This window comes from Triticum aestivum, chromosome 5A (assembly GCF_018294505.1).
Source record: "Triticum aestivum cultivar Chinese Spring chromosome 5A, IWGSC CS RefSeq v2.1, whole genome shotgun sequence".
Classification (NCBI taxonomy): domain Eukaryota; kingdom Viridiplantae; phylum Streptophyta; class Magnoliopsida; order Poales; family Poaceae; genus Triticum; species Triticum aestivum.
In genome coordinates, this window is record NC_057806.1 from 34,102,707 (window position 1) to 34,123,909 (window position 21,203).

A 21,203-nucleotide genomic window follows, 5' to 3' on the forward strand; every position below is an offset into this window, starting at 1 on the left:
AACAAGTAAATCCAAGTAAATTTACTATAGTCATCAATAAAACTTACATAGTAAGAAAATCTCCCAACTGAGGTAGGGGCTGGCCCCCATACATCTGAAAATATAAGTTGTAGAGGAGCAGTAGACACACTAGTAGAGATAGGGTAAGGTAATTGATGACTTTTTGCTTGTTGACACGGATCACGCACTGACTCAACACTATTCTCATAGGAGAGTTTATTTTTGCTAAGAACATATTTAACTATGACCGAAGATGGATGACCTAATCGACTATGCCACCTTGATGATGATGGCTTGGTGACAATGTTTGCTTGTTTATTGGACCATGAAGATGATGATGATGATATGAGTGGATAGAGGCCTCCCACGCACCGTCCTCTAAGAATAATTCTCCTTGTTCTCAAGTCCTTGACCAAGAAAAAGTAAGGATAAAATTCTATAAGAACATTGTTATCAAGGGTGAATCGATGAACAGAAACAAGATTTTTTGAAGTTTGAGGGACATGCAAGACATCTTTAAGGTGCAAATTTTTCATGGGGTTTTTAACAATTGAACTACCAATGTGAGTGATATTCATACCAGAACCGCTTGCCGTGCGAATTTGGTCACCTCTGTTGTATTTCTCCCGCATTGTTAACTTGTCAAGTTCACCTGTGACGTGATTTGTTGCTGCACTGTCGGCGTACCAATTGGTGTCCACGCCATAGGAGACAGCATGCGCCTCCTTTTCCTCTTGATCATTCTCTTCATAGCGCCACCAGCAGACACGTGCACCTCCTGGATGATGTTTGAGGCATATCTGGCACTCAGGGTAGTCATGCTGCTGCTCGCGTACCTGCTGTTGCTGTTGCTGTCGAGGGCGTCCTCCGAATCCGCCTCCTCTGTTTGCAGGAGAAGGCTGGCGGTCACCACGGTCACCGCGGCCGCGCCCTCTTCCTCCTCGCCCGCGGGGTCTGCCACGGGACTGGCCGCGGCCTCTATAGACGGCGTTGGCAGATGAATTAAGCCCGCCTGATGACAAGTCTCCCAACATCTCCATCCTCTGATCAAAGGCGGAGATCTGAGCAAAGAGGTCGTCGGCGGTAATTGTGCTCTTGACAGCGCCGATCGCCGCCACCACGGAGTCGTAGTCGTGGTCGAGTCCTGCCAGGATGTAGTCCACCATCTCCGGATCAGAGACGGGACGACCAGCAGCAGTTAGTTCATCCCCAAGGCTCTTCATCTTCGCCATATACGCCGAGCTCGACATTGTGCCCTTCTTGGTGTTGGTGATCGCGATCCTTAGATTGGTGATCCGGGACTTTGATTGCGAGGCGAAGAGATTGTTCACCGTCGTCCAGAGCTCATAGGTGGAGTCCTTCCCGACGACTTGCGCAAGAATTTCTGGAGACATGGAGTTAAGGAGATATGAGAGGACTTGCTGATCTTTGGCGATCCAGGGCCCGTACAGAGGGTTCGGCTCTAGGGCCGTCGTCTTGTCCACCTTCGTGACCTCCACAGTCTTGGGCGGAGCGGCGTCAGAATTGTCCAAGAGCCCGGTTACCTGCGCACCTCGCAGGGCCGGGAGCACCTGGGTCTTCCAGAGGATGAAATTTCCTCTTGCTAGCTTCTCTGATGGCGGCGAACCAAGGTTGAGGGTGACGCCTGCTGAAGAAGCCATGGTGATGATAATATGCGGTTCTAGGGTTTTGGTTTGTGGCTAGATGTATGAGAAGAGGTGGCTCTGATTACCATGAAAGATAATAAGCGTTCCTACCCCCTCGAGGGGAGCCGCGTCTCGTATATATTGATGTGTGGCAGAAGCCTTGCCTTGGCGTACAAGAGATAAGAAGGAGTTTGAGTAGAACAAGGAATAGGAAGGAGGTTAGGATTACAACGCAACAGATTACAGTAATATTCTCTAACATATCTTTCACAACTTTATGTTTTTATACCAGTTTTAAAATTGTAATATCGTTTCAACTTTGAAAATAATCTATGTTTAATGCATTTGAATAATTTTCAAGATTTAGTAAATGTGAAATCGAATATATTTCCATTAAGTTATGTGTATTCTATAAACTGAGAATCTCATAACGGGATAATTAAAGTACATATTGGATTTCATGATTGTTAAATTTCATATAAAAAAGAATAATAATGCCAATATTGCAATTCTTTGGAAAATTCACGGTACAAATTCAATGAAATTACATCTTTCATTTTTTTTATTTCTAGTGAAACGCGAGAACTCAATGATAATAATTCTAGAAAGTTTAAATATACTAATCTCAGGACTTTTTCTGCCATAAAAATGTTATGTTTTACTAACGTTGCCCGCTGATTTATCAATGCAGCTGTATGTAACTGTTTACCTTCATGGTCAGGCAGATGAATTAACACTAATTATATTGCATACTCTCTTTGGTTTCATTTATTAAACCGTGGAATACATGTGAGTCTAACACACTAATTACATAGTAACTATCTTACATTCTTTCTCCGCCAACATGCATGAATTAATCATGTGTGCACACAAAGTCAATGCACATTTACTTTTGGTATACCATTAACAATTCAAAAATCATGTCCTGTGTCTGTATACCAGCACTAACTCACCTTTACTTCTCTACAATGTCATATGAGTATTAAAACTGTATTATTTCAATAGGGAAACTAAAAAGGATTTCAACCCACATCCCTATGGACATCGATTGTGCTTCAGATTACACGGAGGTGTGCCTCCGTGTGCTCTTCATCCGCCTGCGTAACATTGGTCGTCTCTCCTTTTCTCTATTTTTCTTTTTTTCCTCACTTTTTTGTTGGGCTCTTTTGGCCTCTTTTTTGTGGGCTTTTTTTGGCCTCCTTTTTTTTCTTACTTGGGACAATGCTCTAATAATGAATAATGATGATCATCACACTTCTATATACTTACAACTCGATACTAAAACAAAATATAACTCTATATGAATGCCTCTGGCGGTGTACCAGGATGTGCAATGATCTAGCGTAACATGTATAAAAATGATGAACGGTGTCGGGGCCACAAGTACTATGTCAGCTATATGATTATGCAAAGCAATATGACAATGATGATATGTGTCACAAAAATGGAACGGTGGAAGTTGCATGAAAATATATCTCGGAATGACTATGGAAATGCCATAATAGGTAGGTATAGTGGCTGTTTTAAGAAAGATATAAGGAGACTTATGTGTGATAGAGCATATCATATCACGGGATTTGGATGCACCGGCGAAGTTTGCACCACATATCGAGGTGAGAAAGGGAATGCACGGTACCGAAGATGCTAGCAAATGACGAAAAGTTAAGAGTGCGTATAATCCAAGGACCCACATTAGTCATAAAGAAATCGCATGCATATTGCAAAATTTTATTAGCCTCGAAGAAAAGTACTACTATGCATGCTCCTAGTGGGGAGGTTGGTAGGAGTTAATCATTGCTCGCCCCCGACCTTCATGCAAAGGAAGACACTCAATAATAATTCGTGCTCCAACTTCTCAGCATAACGAGAGACCATACATATATTACCATCTTTATATCACAAAACTATTGTAAGGAATCAAACATATCATATTCAGTTATCTACATGAAAGTTTTTACTATATCCCTCTTGAATACCTATCGTATTAGGACCACATTCATAACCCATACTAATTGCCATTACTATTTATCAAACTCTCAAAATAATATATGTGAAGCATGAGATTGCAACTATTTCTTTAAAATACAACCACCATCGTGCTCTAAAAGATATAAGTGAAGTACAAGAGCAACTGCCTAGCTCAAAAGATATAAGTGAAGCACCTAGAGTATTCTAGCAAATGACGAATAATGTGTGTCCCTCTCAAAAAGGTGTGCCCAGTAAAGATGATTGTGGCAAACTAAAAAGCAAACAAAGCACAGACTTATACAATACACGACGCTCCAAGGAAAACTCATATTATGTGATGAATAAAAATATAGTTCCAAGTAATTTACCGATGGTAGTTAGAAAAAAGAGGGGATGCCATCCGGGTCATCCCCAAGCATAGAAGCTTCAGTGTCCTTGAATATTACCTTGGGGGTGCCTTGGGCATCCCCAATCTTAGGCTCTTGCCACTTCTTGTTCCTTCATCCATCATGATCTCACTCAAGACTAGAAAACATCAGCACACAAAACTCAACAGAAAACTTGTGAAATCCGTTAGTATAACATGCGAATCATAAACTTTAGGTATCGTTTTAAACCCATTTATATTTTATTATTGCATCATACCTCATGTATTCTAACAGCACCATGCCTTATACCCCCCAATACAATCCATACACAATCCAAAGATTCATTAAAACAAGCAAACAACACAATGAAAACAAAATTCATCAAAAACAGAACAGTCTGTAATGATTTGATTAATGACTAAACTTCTGTAACTCCAAAAATCCTGAAAAATTAGGACAATGTGGAAACTTGTATATCAATCGCGTGTTAGAAATTCATAATTTTATCACATTCCATTAAATTTAAAAAGTTTTGTTACTGGGCGCAAAAGTTTTTGTTTTCTCAAAGAATCAAAGCGACTATCATCCAAATCATCCCAAAGACTTTACTTGACATAAACACTAATTTAAACACAAAAACACAACCATAAAAGTAGCATAATTGTGTGCAAACCAAAAAAAAGATTGGATTGTCTTCCAACAAGCTCTTTCTTTAGAGCCATTAAGATAGGCTTGAGATTTCAATGATCCTGACATGAAAGATAAGAATTGAAGCACAAAGGGAGCATCATAATACATATGAAAAACACATTTAAGGCTAACATACTTCCTATGCATATGCATTTTATAAGGAAACTAATTATCAAGGCAAGCAAAACCTAGCACATGCAAGGAAGAAGAAAGAAACAATAGCAATCTCAACATGAAGAGAGGTAGTTTAGTAACATGAAAATTTCTACAACCATATTTTCCTCTCTCATAATAATTACATGTAGGACCATAATCAAATTCAACAATTTAGCTACCATATAAAATTATCTCTTCATGATCCACATGCATAAAGGTCTTATTATCTTCCAAGATAGTCGGACTAACATCAACTAAGGTCATGACCTCCCCAAACCCACTTTTATCAAAAAATATCAAAAGGCTGAGCACTCTCCAATATTGTGGGATTATTTTTTCCTCAAGTTGACACTCTTCCCAACCCACTTTCAATATTATTGCAAATATTATTATCAATATCATAATCATCATGAGGCTTAAATAAAATTTTATGATCATAAGAAACATTATCACCCCAATCATGATCATTGCAATAAGTAGTGGACATAACAAAATTATTATCTCCAAGCTTGTTGTTTTGCATATTATTAACACAATTGACATCAATAGGATTTATAATAACATCATTGCAATCATCCTTTTCATTCGAGGAGCTATCATGTATCACTTTATAAAATGCTTCATTTAAAACTTCATCACAATTTTCAGATTCATGATTTTCAAGCCAAACTTCATAGAGATAATCAAGTGCACTCAACTCACTACCAATTGATTCATCATAATTTGGTATTTTGAAAAGATTAGCAAGTAGATGAGGATCCATATGTCTTTACCCTTCCTTTCTCTTTTCTATTTTTGGTGTGTTGACATGAAGGCAATAAAAGCAAGCAAGCAAAACAAGCAAAAATAAATATGTTTTTGTGTTTTTGTGTAAACATTTTAGAAGTGGGGGAGATGAAAACGAGAGGGAAATAGAAAATTAAAGTAAATGCAAGGAGATGAAAGTTTATGAGAAGGTACTTGGTAGCGTTTGGTGATGTCTCCCAGCAACGGCGCCAGAAATTCTTCCTGCTACTTGCGAGCTGCGTTGGGGTTTCCTTGAAGTGGAGAAGTTGATGCAGCGCAGTAGAGATAACTATTTTCCTCAGTTAAGAACCAAGTTATCAATCCAATAGGAGAACTATGCAACACCTCATTAGAAGCACCTACACATAAAATAACAAATACTTGCACCAAACAGAAACAAGTGTTTGTCAATCCCTTGGCGGTTAATTGCAAGAATCAAATCTTGTAGTGGTAGATCGATAAAAAAACACAAAATAAAATAATAGTAAATAAATGGCAGCAAGGTATTTTGGGATTTTAATATGTGATAAATATAGACCCCCGGGGGGGGGGGGGTAGTTTTCACTACAGACTTCTCTCTCGAACAAAAAGCATATAGTGGGTAGCCAAATTACTGTTAGGCAATTGATAGAAGTTATGACGATAGCCAAGGCAATGATCATGTATATAGGCATCACGTCCGAGACAAGTAGACCGACTCCTGCCTGCATCTACTACTATTAGTCCACACATCGACCGCTATCCATCATACATCTAGAGTATTAACACTAGTGCAGAACCGAGCAATAGCACCGGTTCGTAAGGCCCTTTAGTGCCGGTTCGGGTAACCGGCACTAAATTGTGGGCACTAAAGGCCCCCCCTTTTAGTACCGGTTCAGCACGAACCGGTGCTAAAGGGCAACCACGTGGCACGAGCCAGCTCCGGGGGCAGGGAGCCCTTTAGTACCGGTTGGTGACACCAACCGGTATTAAAAGGTTGGGGGGTTTTGGGTTTATGATTTCTTTTCATTTAATTTTGTGTTTTCCATTTAATTCTTTTTCGTTTGCTGGTATTTTACGATACTGCATATTGTACACGTTATGCATATATATAAATAGAAATTCTAGTATAACCGATCATATATATATATATATATATATATATATATATATAATTAGCTAGATATATACAATTTCTCCTAATTGGTGCCTTCAGAGCCAGTGGCATTAGCCTAATTGGTGCCTTCGGAGCACAATAACAATTGGAAGTGGTTCATGGGGGCGGTAGCGGGTAAAAGTATTCTCCTTTGGGATCTATGACCTGGTCGAGCAAAAATCCCGCTATTTCCTCTTGAATTGCTTCTATGCGGTCCTCTGGTAGGAGCTTCTCCCGCACCTCTTTGAACTGTTAAGAAGGAGATCAATATGCATGTGTATTAGTTGTGTGACTAGATATTGATAATGGTGTAAAAATTGTGAATAGTGTTCTGACAAACGGACCCACTCCTATCTTTGAGATCTGCTCCTTTTGGATGCCATCATGCGAATGTTCTCGCAAACGTAGTATGCACACAGATTATTCCCCGATGCCTGCTTCAGGGCCTTTACGAGAATGGAATTTGATCAGATAATAATTAATCAAGCATGATAATTAAAGAGATGGCAACTAGCTAGTACTACTTAATTACTTACCATGGGTCGATACCATTTCATATTTTGTTTCCAATGGCCTGGAGTGACGTTGATGAACTTTGCCCAAGCCCTTCCCGCCGACAAATAAAATGAATAAATGGGTTATCAAATAGTTGTTATCAGGAAATGACGAACTAATTAAATAGGCTGAGATATAGTTAATAAGGATTGAAATTACCTGTTGACTACCCCCTTCACGATGGTGTAGTAAGTTGGTTTCTTAAGTAGTGAGTCTAGTACTTCAACTGTTCCTTCATCAACTTTAATGATTAACAAGATCCAGTGAAATCTGCATGCACACACGTTTGCATGTCTTAATTAAGAAGGCATATGTAAGCAAAAACATGTAGCTAGCTAGTAGGCAAAAATAGAATTTGTAGTACAAGACAGTGTGACTCACTCGAAGTTGTAAGGAAGTAGTATATCATCATTGTATTTGAGGCGTTTGAAAAACTCTAGCATGCTTTCCTCTACACTTATTTCATAATATGGATCTAATTTCGATGTGTATTCATTAATGGTATTTGGGTCAACGAACCCAATGCCATAGCATCCACCTTTTTTCATTTCATAAATCTTCATCCTGCATAATACCACAGAAAAGAATATAGTGAGGATAATTACAGGTAATGATTGATCAAAATGATCACTACAGCTAGCTTGAGACTTAAATTACAGAAAGAAATCACTTACAGACAATAACAACTGACGATAGATTTGTCAAGTGCGTCTTGATTGTATAACTGAAATAGTTCTGAATACTCAACGGACACAACTTTCTCATGGTAGTAATGATCCTTCTTGACATTCACCATGAGGGACTCTCGATTGGAATTCTTGGTAATGTCCATGTACCATTGATGCAATTCATACATTCTCGTTGGGAGCTTCTTGACCTCGTCTGGCTCGACCAAAGGTTGGCCCCAGACATATTTCCGTTTTATTTCCTCCTCTCTAGTCGGAGACATGCTCGATATCGAGGAGTTGTCCAACAGTGATCATGAGGCTTTTAGCCTACTCAATATGCTCCTCGGTTATTACCACATCGCCCAGCCCGGGAACGTTAAAGGGTTGCCCACAATAATATTGGGCGCGCCTACACTCATGTTTTGTTGGCATAACAAAAGGGGGGATTGATTACGCCGCCTGTTCTCCCAGCCGGGGAACAGTTTTACCGCATGTTTTGCCAGCTGATTTGCTCGAGCTCGAGCTCGCCTCTTTCTGTAGACGTGCTCGATTTAACTTCCTGAGGTGGCGCTCATAGTCTGTGTCAATAGGCTTGGGAGCTGTTTCTCTAGCCATACGAATGAAGTGGTCAATCTTTTCCTCAGGCACTTTCTCCCTTGGCGGCGGTGGCGGTTTCGGTGCAAAATGGGCTTCCACCTCGGCCTTCGATATGGCTGCGTTTTCCTCCTCAGACTTGTCGTAAGGCCTCTGCGGAAGAGGCACGAGGCTTGGACCATATTGAAATCGCTTGCCTCCGCCTGTACCTCCAGTACTACCTTGACTTGTACTGCTACGCACCATAGCTGAGGCGGCTCTCTTCCATGGTTGCTGTGGCGGCGAAGACGGCTGAGGTGGCTGAGTTGGAGGAGGATTAGCCTGAAGCTGTGCCAGATTTGGAGGAGGAGTGGCCTGACGCTTTGCCGGACTTGGAGGAGGAGGAGTGGCCTGAAGTTGTGGACTCGGAGGAGCGGGAGTCTGCTGACTCGGTGGCGGACTTCGACGAGGAGTCAGATGACGCGGTGTGGGTGGCCTTCGAAAGATGATGCTATCTTTTCTCCATAGGATGATATGATGGTTGGCCTCTCCCAGTGTGTGCTCCTCGTCACCTCCAAGAATGTCAAGCTCTAGCCCTGAATATTGGTCCACCAGCTCATCAACCAAGACACGAGCATAGCCCGCTGGAATCGGGTTGCAATGGAAGGTTGCCTCGGGGGGATTTGTAAAAGCAAGGGCTTCCGCCACCTTCATGGATATGTTCTTCATTTTGAAGTGTAGCTCGCAGTTAGTGTTCTCCATGATGTCATCCACTGGGTAGCTATCCAGCAATGCGTCGCCCAGGGCGGAACCCACGCTGCTTCTCGGCATGGATGGGACGGTGCTATCCAATGCTGGATCATCCGCTAGCTGCTGCAGCTGCTGAGACCCCCTTTGCTGGCTAAGTGAGTCGATCTGCTCCTGCTGCTGCTGGAATTTGACTGCCAAGTCCGCGTGCGCTGATTCTAGGCCTTGAAGGCGTTCATAGTCCAGCTTCCTCTGCTCCTCCTCCATCTTCCTCTTCTTCTCCTCTGCAATCTTCTTTCTTGCACGGGTTCTGTAGTCGGCGTTCCAGTCCGAAAACCCCTCATACCACGGAATAGCGCCCTTGCCTCATGTTCTTCCCGGGTGTTCAGGATTTCCCAGGGCACGCGTAAGCTCGTCGTTCTCTCTGTTGGGCTGGAACACCCCCGATCGAGCCTCTTCTATTGCAACATGTAGCTTATCTTCGGCTCCGTCCACACATGCCTTCTTCGAAACTTTGCCTGTCCTTGGGTCCAACTCCCCCCCATGCGCATAGAACCAAGTCCTGCACCTGGGGGGGCCAGCTCAATGTTTCTGTAGTGACACCTGCATCCTCCATCTCTTTCTCAGACTTATCCCACTTAGGCATTGCCACCGCATAGCCACCTGGCCCCAGCTTATGGAACTTATCTTTTTTTGTGGCATTGGCCTTATTTATTCTCGACCGTTCCTTAGATAATTCCGAATCCTTGAATTTCACGAAATCGTCCCAATGAGCACTATGCTTCTCTAGTGTTCCCTCGAATACTGGAGTCTTCCTTCCTCCCTTGACGTACTTGTCCCATTCACGATTCTTGTGGTTGTTGAATGCAACCGCCATCTTCCTAAGAGCAGTGTCCTTGACTTTCTCCACATCTGCATCTATGAAATGATCTGGTAGGGTGAAATGTTCCATGAGCGTTTCCCAAAGCAGAAGTTTTTGTCTGTCGTCGACAAAAGTAACTCCTGGACGTGGCTTTGCTACCTCTCTCCATTCTTGAAGGGAGATCGGGAGTTGGTCCTTCACAAGAACTCCGCACTGACGAATGAACTTGTCCGCAATCTTCTTAGGCGCTAATGGTTCGCCATTAGGTTTGATGGCCTCGATATTGTACTTTACGCCCTCCTTCAACTTTTTGTTCGGGCCTCGTTTCCTGTTGCCTGAAGATTTGCTCGATCCGGATGGCTGAAAGAAGAAAGATCGATTCGTTAATATATCTTGAAGTCATTTAAAACATGTGATGATCACGAGAAGCCTACTTATATAAATATATATACCTCGCCGGTCTTTGTTGTTTCAAGATCAACATTTTCTTCGTCATGTTCATAGTTCATGACTTCATCAATTTGGTCGTCTCTATCGAATATCATATCACCCTCCTCGGTGTTGTTTAGATATTCGGAGCCGTCATAATCTTCTTCATTCTGATCATCATCTCGCCCGCGAGGATTGCGTATGATATTGAACAGGGCCTCTTCTCCCTCTCTGCCGGTATTGTCCGCCATAGGTTTTATTTAACTAATCCAAAAGAAATATATTCAAATTACAATGCATGGATGCAATCAATTAATAAGGAAAAACTGAATCAATCGTAGTACCTAATAAGCATCATCGAATATAATCTCGAATACGTCGTCTCGAATAATAGATATAATCTCGAATACATCGTCTCGAATAATATATATAATCTCGAATAAATCATCTTGAATATTATATATCGAATACATCACTAGCTAGCTAGCTAATAAAGATCGAATACTAGAGAGTAATCTAGGCGGTGGACAACCAAAGTGAAGGAACCATCACTGGATCATAGCTCGGGTGATCTCCTCAAAGAACCTGCCAGGTATTGGAGAACCTGACGTCCATAGCAGCCATGTAGCGATGGACACTAGTAGGAAAAGGACTATAGATGAAATGGATGCTAATGGCGCACCTGACATGTGGTGCACCACTACAATATAGCAGTGGCGCACCGTGTGCAGGTGCGCCATTAGTGTGGAAGACACTAATGGCGCACCGGATACATGCTGCGCCACTAGTAACAATTTTTTTTTCATTCTTCCAAACATACTAATGGCGCATTAACTAGTAATGGCGCACTGTCCACAGGTGCGCCATTACTAAGTTTTTTCCCCCTAACTAATGGCGCACCGCCAGGGGGTGCGCCATTAGTAATCTTCCCCCTAGCTAATTCGCCCAATCCCTTCGTCCCTCCCTCTACTTCCCCCCTCGCTCCACACCTGCTCCGACGACCCCCGCGCCCCGCCTCGCCGCTGACCCACTGCGCCGCCTCCCCACCCACTGCTTCGCCGCCTGGTCTCCTCCGCCCGTAAGCCCCCCTCCTCCTCCGCCCGTCCATCGCCTTCGGCCTCATGCCCCACCCGCCGCCGCCCCACCCGCTGCGCCGCCGCCCGGTCTCCTACGCCTCCACGATCTCCGCGGTGAGTCCCTCAACCATTCCCCCCTTTGATCCGCCTCCATAGGCCGCTGTAAGCCATCGACGTCGACCTCGCGCTCACCCCATAGCCGACCCATGTGCCCCCGGGCTGCTCCTGCCCTTGGGCACGCATCCGCCTGCGCGCCCCTGGCCATCCCTCGCCCGTGCTCGTCCGCCCGTTGCCGCTTGCACGCGCCCGTGCTGACTGTTGTCGCGCCTCCCCCGCTGCTGCTATTGCTCTGCTGACTACACTACTGCTGCTGTTGATGTTCGCTGCTTGGCCGCTGCTTGCTGCTGCCTTGGCGTTGCTCTTTCTCGCTGCTGATCATGCTAGTGCTGGGAAGAAGAGTAGGAGCCATTGTTGCTGTTGTTGTGCCTTTGGTCAGCGCCGAGCATGTGGTCCATGGAGTAGCAGGGTGGTGAGCTTGGTGTTTGCAGGTGGTTCAGGAAGGAGTAATCCTGGCCATTGGCCTATTAATCCTGCGGGCGTGCGTGCGGCGGCGGCTAAGTTAGAGAGTCAGGCCAGATGGTTGCATTGCCTTCTACATAGGCAGCAGCATGCATAGGCAGTTGACATGTTCTGAGCCGTTTCTTCAATCCAGTGCTCCTCATAGGATTAAGCAAAGCCAATTAAGAAAAAAGACAGCACCATCATAGATCACACATCCCTCAAGGAAGAACCACTTTCAGCTATCCATGAAGAACCACTTCCTGCTTGTCTACAAAGTGGTTGTTGGAGTCTAGAACACTTAAATAGTTAGTCAAATGAATTGCTTGCTTGCTACTTTTTTTAGCTATTGTTTTTATTAAAAAATTATTGGAGTTTATATCATATATATTGCTGGCATGTATTTCATATGTTCTGTAGCATTAAGGCTACATAGCATGCCATTTTTGTGCCTTGTATTAATTGCTTTCCCTACATGTTTGCATGTTTAAGTGAAAAAGAGGAAGAAAGGAGAATCAGGGTAGGGTTTCATGGCTAGAAGATATATTGCTGGGTTTTGTCTCTGACCATCGTGTCGTGATGATATTGGGGGGTTTTGTCTCCGACCATCGTGTCATGATGATATTGTGGGGTGTTGTGGGGTTGCAGCGGGGCGAGGATGGGATAATGATTTTGCAGGTACCCCGAGAGGCCCTTGAGTTTGCCGGAATGTCGATTAACTTCCGTTTCGGAAAATTCGGGTACTCCATATGTCCTATTTTCAGCAAAGATCATGCTGAAATTTTCCGTGAATTTTAGCATGACTTTGCTAACAATAGGACATATGGGGTACTTGGTATACATAATTAAGTAGGATCAACTGCTTCTTATGCTATACATATAGAAGTGTGATATCAACTCATAGTTATTACTAATGTCAATAGATGATGTAATTTTGAATTATGAACGTAGGAAATGTCGTGATCGGACGACGAAAGTCTCCCGAGGGAGTACGGCTGGTGCCACGACGATTGAGGTCTGTGCGACAGGCCTCACCTGGACGATGATCGGCGCTTCAACATTAAGCTCGAGGAGACCTTCGAAGTTGAAACGGTACACAACGACGACAATTGTTTTTTTCATAATTAAGCATGACTTCAACTATTTCAACGTGTATTTTTCATCTTTTACAATTCGAGTATAGCTTATCCCATGCCACGCAAGACGCTATGTCTTGGAGAGGATGGATTTTGAAGACCATGAAATTTCTGAAACAAAGAAAATTCACCTACGGACTCATCACGATGTGGACTTTGAAGTAAATCTGTATAATTCTGAGAGCGTAACCCATTTTGGTTGCAAAAATTGGGAAGCATTTTGCAAGATGTATGGTTTTGATGAGGGTATGCTCATCACCATGGATCTTGGTAATCCTGACATCGACCAAGACAATATGGACATTTGGGTCCTTGTTGATACGCCTCCAGTTCTACCGCTATGTGAGTTTCTCAAACATAGTTATTAGCTAATTTATATTGTTTATTTCAAAATAGTTGACATCTTATTTCCATTGAAAGCTTATTTTTATTGTTCAAAGAATGTGCGGGAGATGGTAGACAAAAGCCACTACACCGATGGCTCCGAATTAACAACTTACAAGGAGAAAAATCATCTGGTCGGATTTTGTACTGACATTGAGAATTACAATATCCACAATCAAACTCCTCAACATTATGGTCAATACGTGCCACTAGTGCATGTGTTCAACTACGGTAACTACCATGGAGATACCCTGGTAAGATTTTTACTATTACGACATCCGTGCATCTTTTGCATACTTCTAAAACTAGTACATTGTTGCTAACTATGAAGTTATTACTATGTTTTTCAACAGATAATCCCAAAGAATTGTGTGCCTCATTTGATGTATCAGAAAGGTAGTCTTAATGTTTTGAACATACAGCCAGGTCATCCTACGAATCTCAACTGTCCATATGAGATTTCTAAAAGAAGTGGAGACATGAAAATCAAAGGATGGAAAAAATGTATGGACAGTCGTAAGGAGGTTCTTGGAAGCAAAAGGAAGCGAAGCGCAAGAATTGGAGACAGGATGTTCTCCATTCTCCATAATGGAGAGTCAGGGTCTATATCGTTTTATGCTATTTTACCTTAAATAGGGTATTTAGGTCCTGCCTAATACTGATGATCATGTGCTAAGAACAATTAAGTAGGGTTCGTTCGATGGCTATCAAGATGATGATCGTATGACTTGTTATTAATAACGAGTAGAAGTTGTATGATGATGATTAGTAGGACTTGTTAGGGTTAGTATTACTTCCGACAAACTCGCTACTCGCGGTCTCGAGACTTGTAATGTTCTATATTTGTTCGGTCTTTTGAATTCGGCGACTAATATGATGAATTGTATTCGGAGACTAATCTTTTATTGTATTCGATGAATCTGCTCTTGCTGTGTGGTGTTGTCTATATTCTGTCCAATAATATATTTTGTAACCTGTGCAAAAATCAGAAAAGTAAAAAAACCTAATATTCATACTAATGGCGCATCACCCCATAGTGCGCCATTAGTATGCCAGATACTAATGGCGCATGTTGGTCTATACTAATGGCTCACGACGTGGTGCGCCATTAGTATATAATACTAGTGGCGTGGTACTAGTGGCGCACCAGTAGTGCACCATTAGTAGGCAAAACTGGTGCGCCACTAGTAGGCCTTTTCCTAGTAGTGGGACGTGCTCGTCCTCCTCCCTGACACGGCGACGTACCACCTCCGGCGGGGCCAGCTCCCTCCGCACCGAAAGTGGCCCACGCGAACGCCACCAAAGGAGATGAGGGTCGACGATGGGACCCGGGGCCGGGTTCGACACCAAGCATCGCGCCCCTGAAGGTAGCACCTCCCAGTGCCAGCCCGGCGGAGCCTAGTCCCGGACATGGGTCCTCTGAAGCAAGCAGGACGTCATCGTGAACGGGTCGACGGCAAGAATGCGGGCCGGGCATCGTCAACAACAAATATTATATGCCGCAAAAGTAAAGTAACATTTTTTAAATGATGGATTGTGATTTCATATACGCAAATTCTAAATTTTATAACTAAAACTAACATTTCTAATATTTCTATAACTAAAACTAACATTTCTAATATTTCTATAACTAAAAAACATTTCTATATAACTAACATTTCTATATAACTAACATTTATAATATTTCTATATAACTAACATTTCTATATAACTAACATTTCTAATATTTCTACATAACTAACATTTCTATATAACTAACATTTCTAATATTTCTATAACTAAAAAACAGAAAGATCGCTAACAATTCTATAACAATGTGTGTGTCTGTGTGTGGTTGGCGGCCGGGGCAGGAGCTCATCGGCGAGGCGCGACGATGGGGGGCGGCAACGGGGACGGAGATGGAGACGGCGACGGGGACGGGGCGGCGATGACGGGGACGGTGCGGGGACGACGGGGACGGGGACGGGCCGGGCGGGGACGATGGAAGGACGGGGCGGGGCGCGGCTACGGGGTGCGACGTGGCAACGGGGACGATGGGGACGGGGACGGCAACGGCGACGGGGACGGACAGTGTCGCGGATGGCGACGGATGGCGATGGGGGCAGCAGCGACGGGGCATAGGAGAAAGAAGCAGAGCGAGAGATGAGAAACTGACAATTTTTTTGAAGTGTTTTCTTATATAGAACCCACCTTTAGTACCGGGTCGTGGCACCAACCGGTACTAAAGGTCTGTTTTGGCCAGGCGAAGCGGCGGGAACCGCACCCCCTTTAGTACCGGGTCGTGGCGCCAATCGGTACTAAAGGCCCCCCTTTAGTACCGGTTGGAGCCACAACCCGGTACTAAAGGGTGTGCGCTGCCAGGCGAGGGGCGCAGAAGTTTAGTCCCACCTTGCTAGCTGAGGGGCACTCGCACCTGCTTATAAGCCCCGTCGTCGCTGCTGTCTCGAGCTCCTCTCTTAAGCAGGCGTTCTGGGCCTACCTCTGCTGCGATGCCCGGTTGGGCCTACTGGGCTAGCGGGCCTGCATCCTGGCCCAACTAGAATTTGGGTTTCTAGTCGTATGCAGGCCGCTGTGGCCCAGTAGGTGGTCTTTTTTTCTTATTTTTTTGCTTTATTTATTTTTGTTTTATTTATTTTTGAGTTATTTTTTGCTGTATTTAGAGTTTCTTTGTGAATATTTTTGCTTTAGGTACAAAAAATTACAAACTTTCTGTTAGTACCGGTAGTTTACAAATTTGAATAGTTTAAATTTTGAATTATTTGAAATTTGTGTGAATCACTAGTTTGTGAATAACTTAACTTTGAAAATAGTTTTTAAGTGATTCTTTTTTCTTATGTTTAATATTAGTTTTTCTTATCATTATATTCAATTTGGTAATGCTTAGGTTATTTCAAAAATGAAATGCCATTGTAACAAATGAGTTTTCGTCCGAAACCCTGATACCTCGAAAGAGATTGTCCATTTTGTACACGAAGTGCATCCAGTTTTTGCGGTAACCCTCTCTACTTTTTTGCACATGCTATGTGGGTGAAATTATGATACCATGCCAACTTTCAACCTTTTCTGAGTTCATTTGAAATGCTTTTCAATTTCAGGGTCATTTAGCTGGAAAAAATCAGTAAATGCATGAAAGAATTGGTTGCACATAAAATTTCTTCACGTTTCAAATGCCAAAACAAATAACTAGCTACCCTAACTATTACAGAGATTCCCTCCTGGGTGTGAAACACAGAAGAAAGTGATGATAGTGAAGCCGATCACATCCCAGATCTTTGGGTGTGAAACTTTTTCTTCGCGTGTGTCCCTTTGCGCCGTAGCCATGGAAAATCTTCATCATTTAACTGGATGCTTGGGTCAATATTCACTGTGAATGGAGCAATTTCATCAAACTTTTCATAATCTCCTAACATGTCTGTCTTGTCATCCACTCCCATGATGTTTCTCTTCCTAGAAAGAACCATGTGCCGCTTTGGCTCATCGTACGATGCATTTGCTTCCTTATCTTTTCTTTTTCTCGGCTTGGTAGACATGTCCTTCACATAGAAAACTTGTGCCACATCATTGGCAAGGACGAATGGTTCGTGTGCATACGCAAGATTGTTGAGATCCACTTTTGTCATTTCGTACTGCGGGTCTTTTGTTACCCCACCTCGTGTCATATTGACCCATTTGCACCAAAAAAAGGGACCTTCAAACCACGTCGATAGTCAAGTTCCCATATGTCCTGTATATAACCATAATATGTTTCCTTTCCCGTCTTGGTTTCTGCATCAAAGCGTACACCACTATTTTGGTTGGTGCTCTTCTTATCTTGGGCGATCGTGTAAAATGTATTCCCATTTATCTCATATCCTTTGAAAGTCATTATATTCGAAGATGGTAACTGGGATAGCAAGTACAGGTCATCTTGAATAGAGGTGTCATGCCTGATACGTGTCTGCAACCAGCTGGCAAAACTCCTGGTTTGTTCATGTGTAATCCAGTCATCAGACCGCTCTGGGTGTTTGGAGCGTAGCAAATTCTTGTGTTCATCCATATACGGAGCCACCAAGGCGGAATTCTGTAGAACTGTGTAGTGTGCTTCAGTGAGAGAATGTCCGTCCATCCATATTATTTGTTCCCCTCAAAGTGTGCCTTTTCCATCTAGTCTGCCCTTATGCCGCGATTCAGGAACACCAATCGGCTTAAGGTCAGGAATAAAGTCAATACAAAACTCAATGACCTCCTCATTTTCATGGCCCTTGGAGATGCTTCCTTCTGGCCTAGCATGGTTATGAACATATTTCTTTAAGACTCCCATGAACCTCTCAAAGGGGAACATATTGTGTAGAAATACAGGACCCAAAACATTAATCTCTTCGGATAGGTGAACTAGGACGTGCGTCATGATGTTGAAGAAGGATGGTGGCAACACCAACTCGAAACTGACAAGACATTGCACCAAATCATTCTCTAACCTTGGTATGATTTCTGGATCGATTACCTTCTGAGAGATTGCATTGAGGAATGCACATAGCTTCACAATGGCTAATCAAATATTTTCTAGTAGAAGCCCCCTCAATGCAACCGGAAGCAGTTGCGTCATAATCACGTGGCAGTCATGAGACTTTAGGTTCTGGAACTTTTTCTCTGCCATGTTTATTATTCCCTTTATATTCGACAAGAAGCCAGACGGTACCTTAATACTGAGCAGGCATTCAAAGAAGATTTCCTTCTCTTCTTTGGTAAGAGCGTAGCTTGCATGACCCTGATGTATGCCGTCTTTTCCGTGCATACGTTGCTGGTCCTCCCGTGCCTCAGGTGTATCTTTTGTCTTCCCATACACGCCCAAGAAGCAGAGTAGGGTCACACAAAGATTCTTCGTCACGTGCATCACGTCGATTGCGGAGTGGACCTCTAGGTCTTTCCAATAGAGCAGGTCACAAAATATAGATTTCTTCTTCCACATGGGTGCGCGTCCATCAGCGTCATTCGGAACAGGTTGTCCACCAGGACCCTTTCCAAAGACCACCTTCAAATCCTTGACCATATCGTGTACATCAGCACCAGTACGGTGGCGAGGCTTCGTCCGGTGATCCGCCTCACCTTTGAAATGCTTGCCTTTCTTTCTTACGGGATGGCTGCTCAGAAGAAATCGACGATGTCCCAGGTACACATTCTTCTTACAATTAGCCAAATATAAATTGTCGGTATCGTCCAAACAGTGCATGCATGCGCGGTATCCCTTGTTTGTATGTCCTGAAAGGTTACTGAGAGCAGGCCAATCATTGATGGTCATGAACAGCAACGCCTTTAGGTCAAATTCTTCCCCCATGTGCTCATCCCACGCACGTACACCTGTTCCATTCCATAGTTGTAAGAGTTCTTCAACTAATGGCCTTAGGTACACATCAATGTCGTTGCCGGGTTGCTTAGGGCCTCAGATGAGCACTGGCATCATAATGAACTTCCGCTTCATGCACAACCAAGGAGGAAGGTTATACAAACATAGAGTCACAGGCTAGGTGCTATGGTTGCTGCTCTGCTCCCCAAAAGGATTAATGCCATCTGCGCTTAGACCAAACCATACGTTCCTTGCGTCATCTGCAAACTCCTTCCCATACTTTCTTTCGATTTTTCTCCACTGCGACCCGTCAGCGGGTACTCTCAACTTTCCGTCTTTCTTACAATCTTCTCTGTGCCATCGCATCGCCTTGGCATGCTCTTTGTTTTGGAACAAACGTTTCCACCGTGGTATTATAGGAGCATACCACATCACCTTGGCAGGAATCTTCTTCCTGGGGCGCTCGCCCTTGGCATCACCAGGGTCATCGCGGCTGATCTTATAGCGCAATGCACCGCATACCGGGCAAGCGTTCAAATCCTCGTACTCACCGCGGTAGAGGATGCAATCATAAGGGATGAATGTATCTTTTGCACCTCTAACCCTAGAGGGCAGACAACCTTCTTTGCTTCATACGTACTCTTGGGCAATTCGTTGTCCTTTGGAAGCATATTCTTTATCATTAACAGCAACTTTCCAAATCTGTTGTCAGATACACCATTCTCTGCCTTCCATTTTAGCAATTCCAGTGTGGTGCCCAGCTTTTTCTTGTCACCTACGCAATTCGGGTACAACAATTTTTTGTGATCCTCTAACATGCGCTGCAATTTCTTCTTCTCCTAAACACTTGCGCAGTTTCTCTTTGCATCGGCAATGGCCCGACCTAGATCATCAACAGGCTCATCCGATGCCTCTTCTTCAGCTTCTTCCCGCATTGCCGGCTCAGTTTCTTCCCGCATTATCGGCTCAGCTTCTACCCTCATCGTTGTATCATCGTATTCAGGGAACCCATGGCCAGGATAGCTGTCGTCGTCCTCTTCTTCTTCATTGTCTTCCATCATAACCCCTCTTTCTCCATGCTTGGTCCAAACATTATAGTGGGGCATGAAACCGGACTCAAACAGGTGGACGTGAATGGTTCTTGACATAGAGTAATTATGACCATTCTTACAGCCAGCACATGGACAAGGCATAAAACCATCCACCCGCTTGTTTGCCTTAGCCGCAAGCAGAAAAGTACACACGCCATTAATGAACTCGGGAGAGCATTGGTCATCGTACATACATTGCCGGCTCATCTTCAATACACAGCACCGGAAACACCAAATTAATACAATACACAACATTTTCTCCATCTTAATCTTGTGATCATCGACGACATCGACGACATCGGCAACATGCAACTCCAATTCCGTCTTCTCCCCTCAATTCTTTTCAATTTTTCCTTCAAATCCTCGTTTTCTCTTTCAACTAAATTTAACCTCTCGACAATAGGGTCGGTTGGAATTTCCGGTTCAACTACCTCCTACATACAAATATCTATGTCAACTTGATAGGCATAATTTGTCATAAACACGAAATGCAATGAATAGTTTTAAAAGAGAATATACCACATCCGAATCATAACCTGGACGAGGGCCGACGGGGACGGATATCAAAACCATGGCACTATGTATAACAAACAATGTATGGGTAAGATAATTATACGAGTAACTACATATCCAAATCACACAAACATCAATTTTTTATATAAAACTTCATGAAAAAGAGGCTCACCACAAGGTGGTGCCGGCGACGGGACGTTGCGGGCGATCGACAGTTGTTACGACAGATATTTAGAAGGCACTAAGTAAACCACACCTACATATGCAAACTAAGTGTTATTTTTGACCTCAAAATGCATATAAATCAAGTACTAGCACATATATATAATTCGTCCCAAATTACTAAACTCAAAAATCGATCACTATATAAAGCATTGCATGAGCTAATCTAGCAATGAGAGATGAAAGGACAAAGTTGTTAACCTTTGTGACCATTTGAATGGATGGGGGCGTTCAAATCTTGACAAATTTTGGGCAAAATGTGTGATGAGCTTGAGAGGAAGAGGGAAAAGAACAGAGAGGAGAGGGGAAAGGGGAAG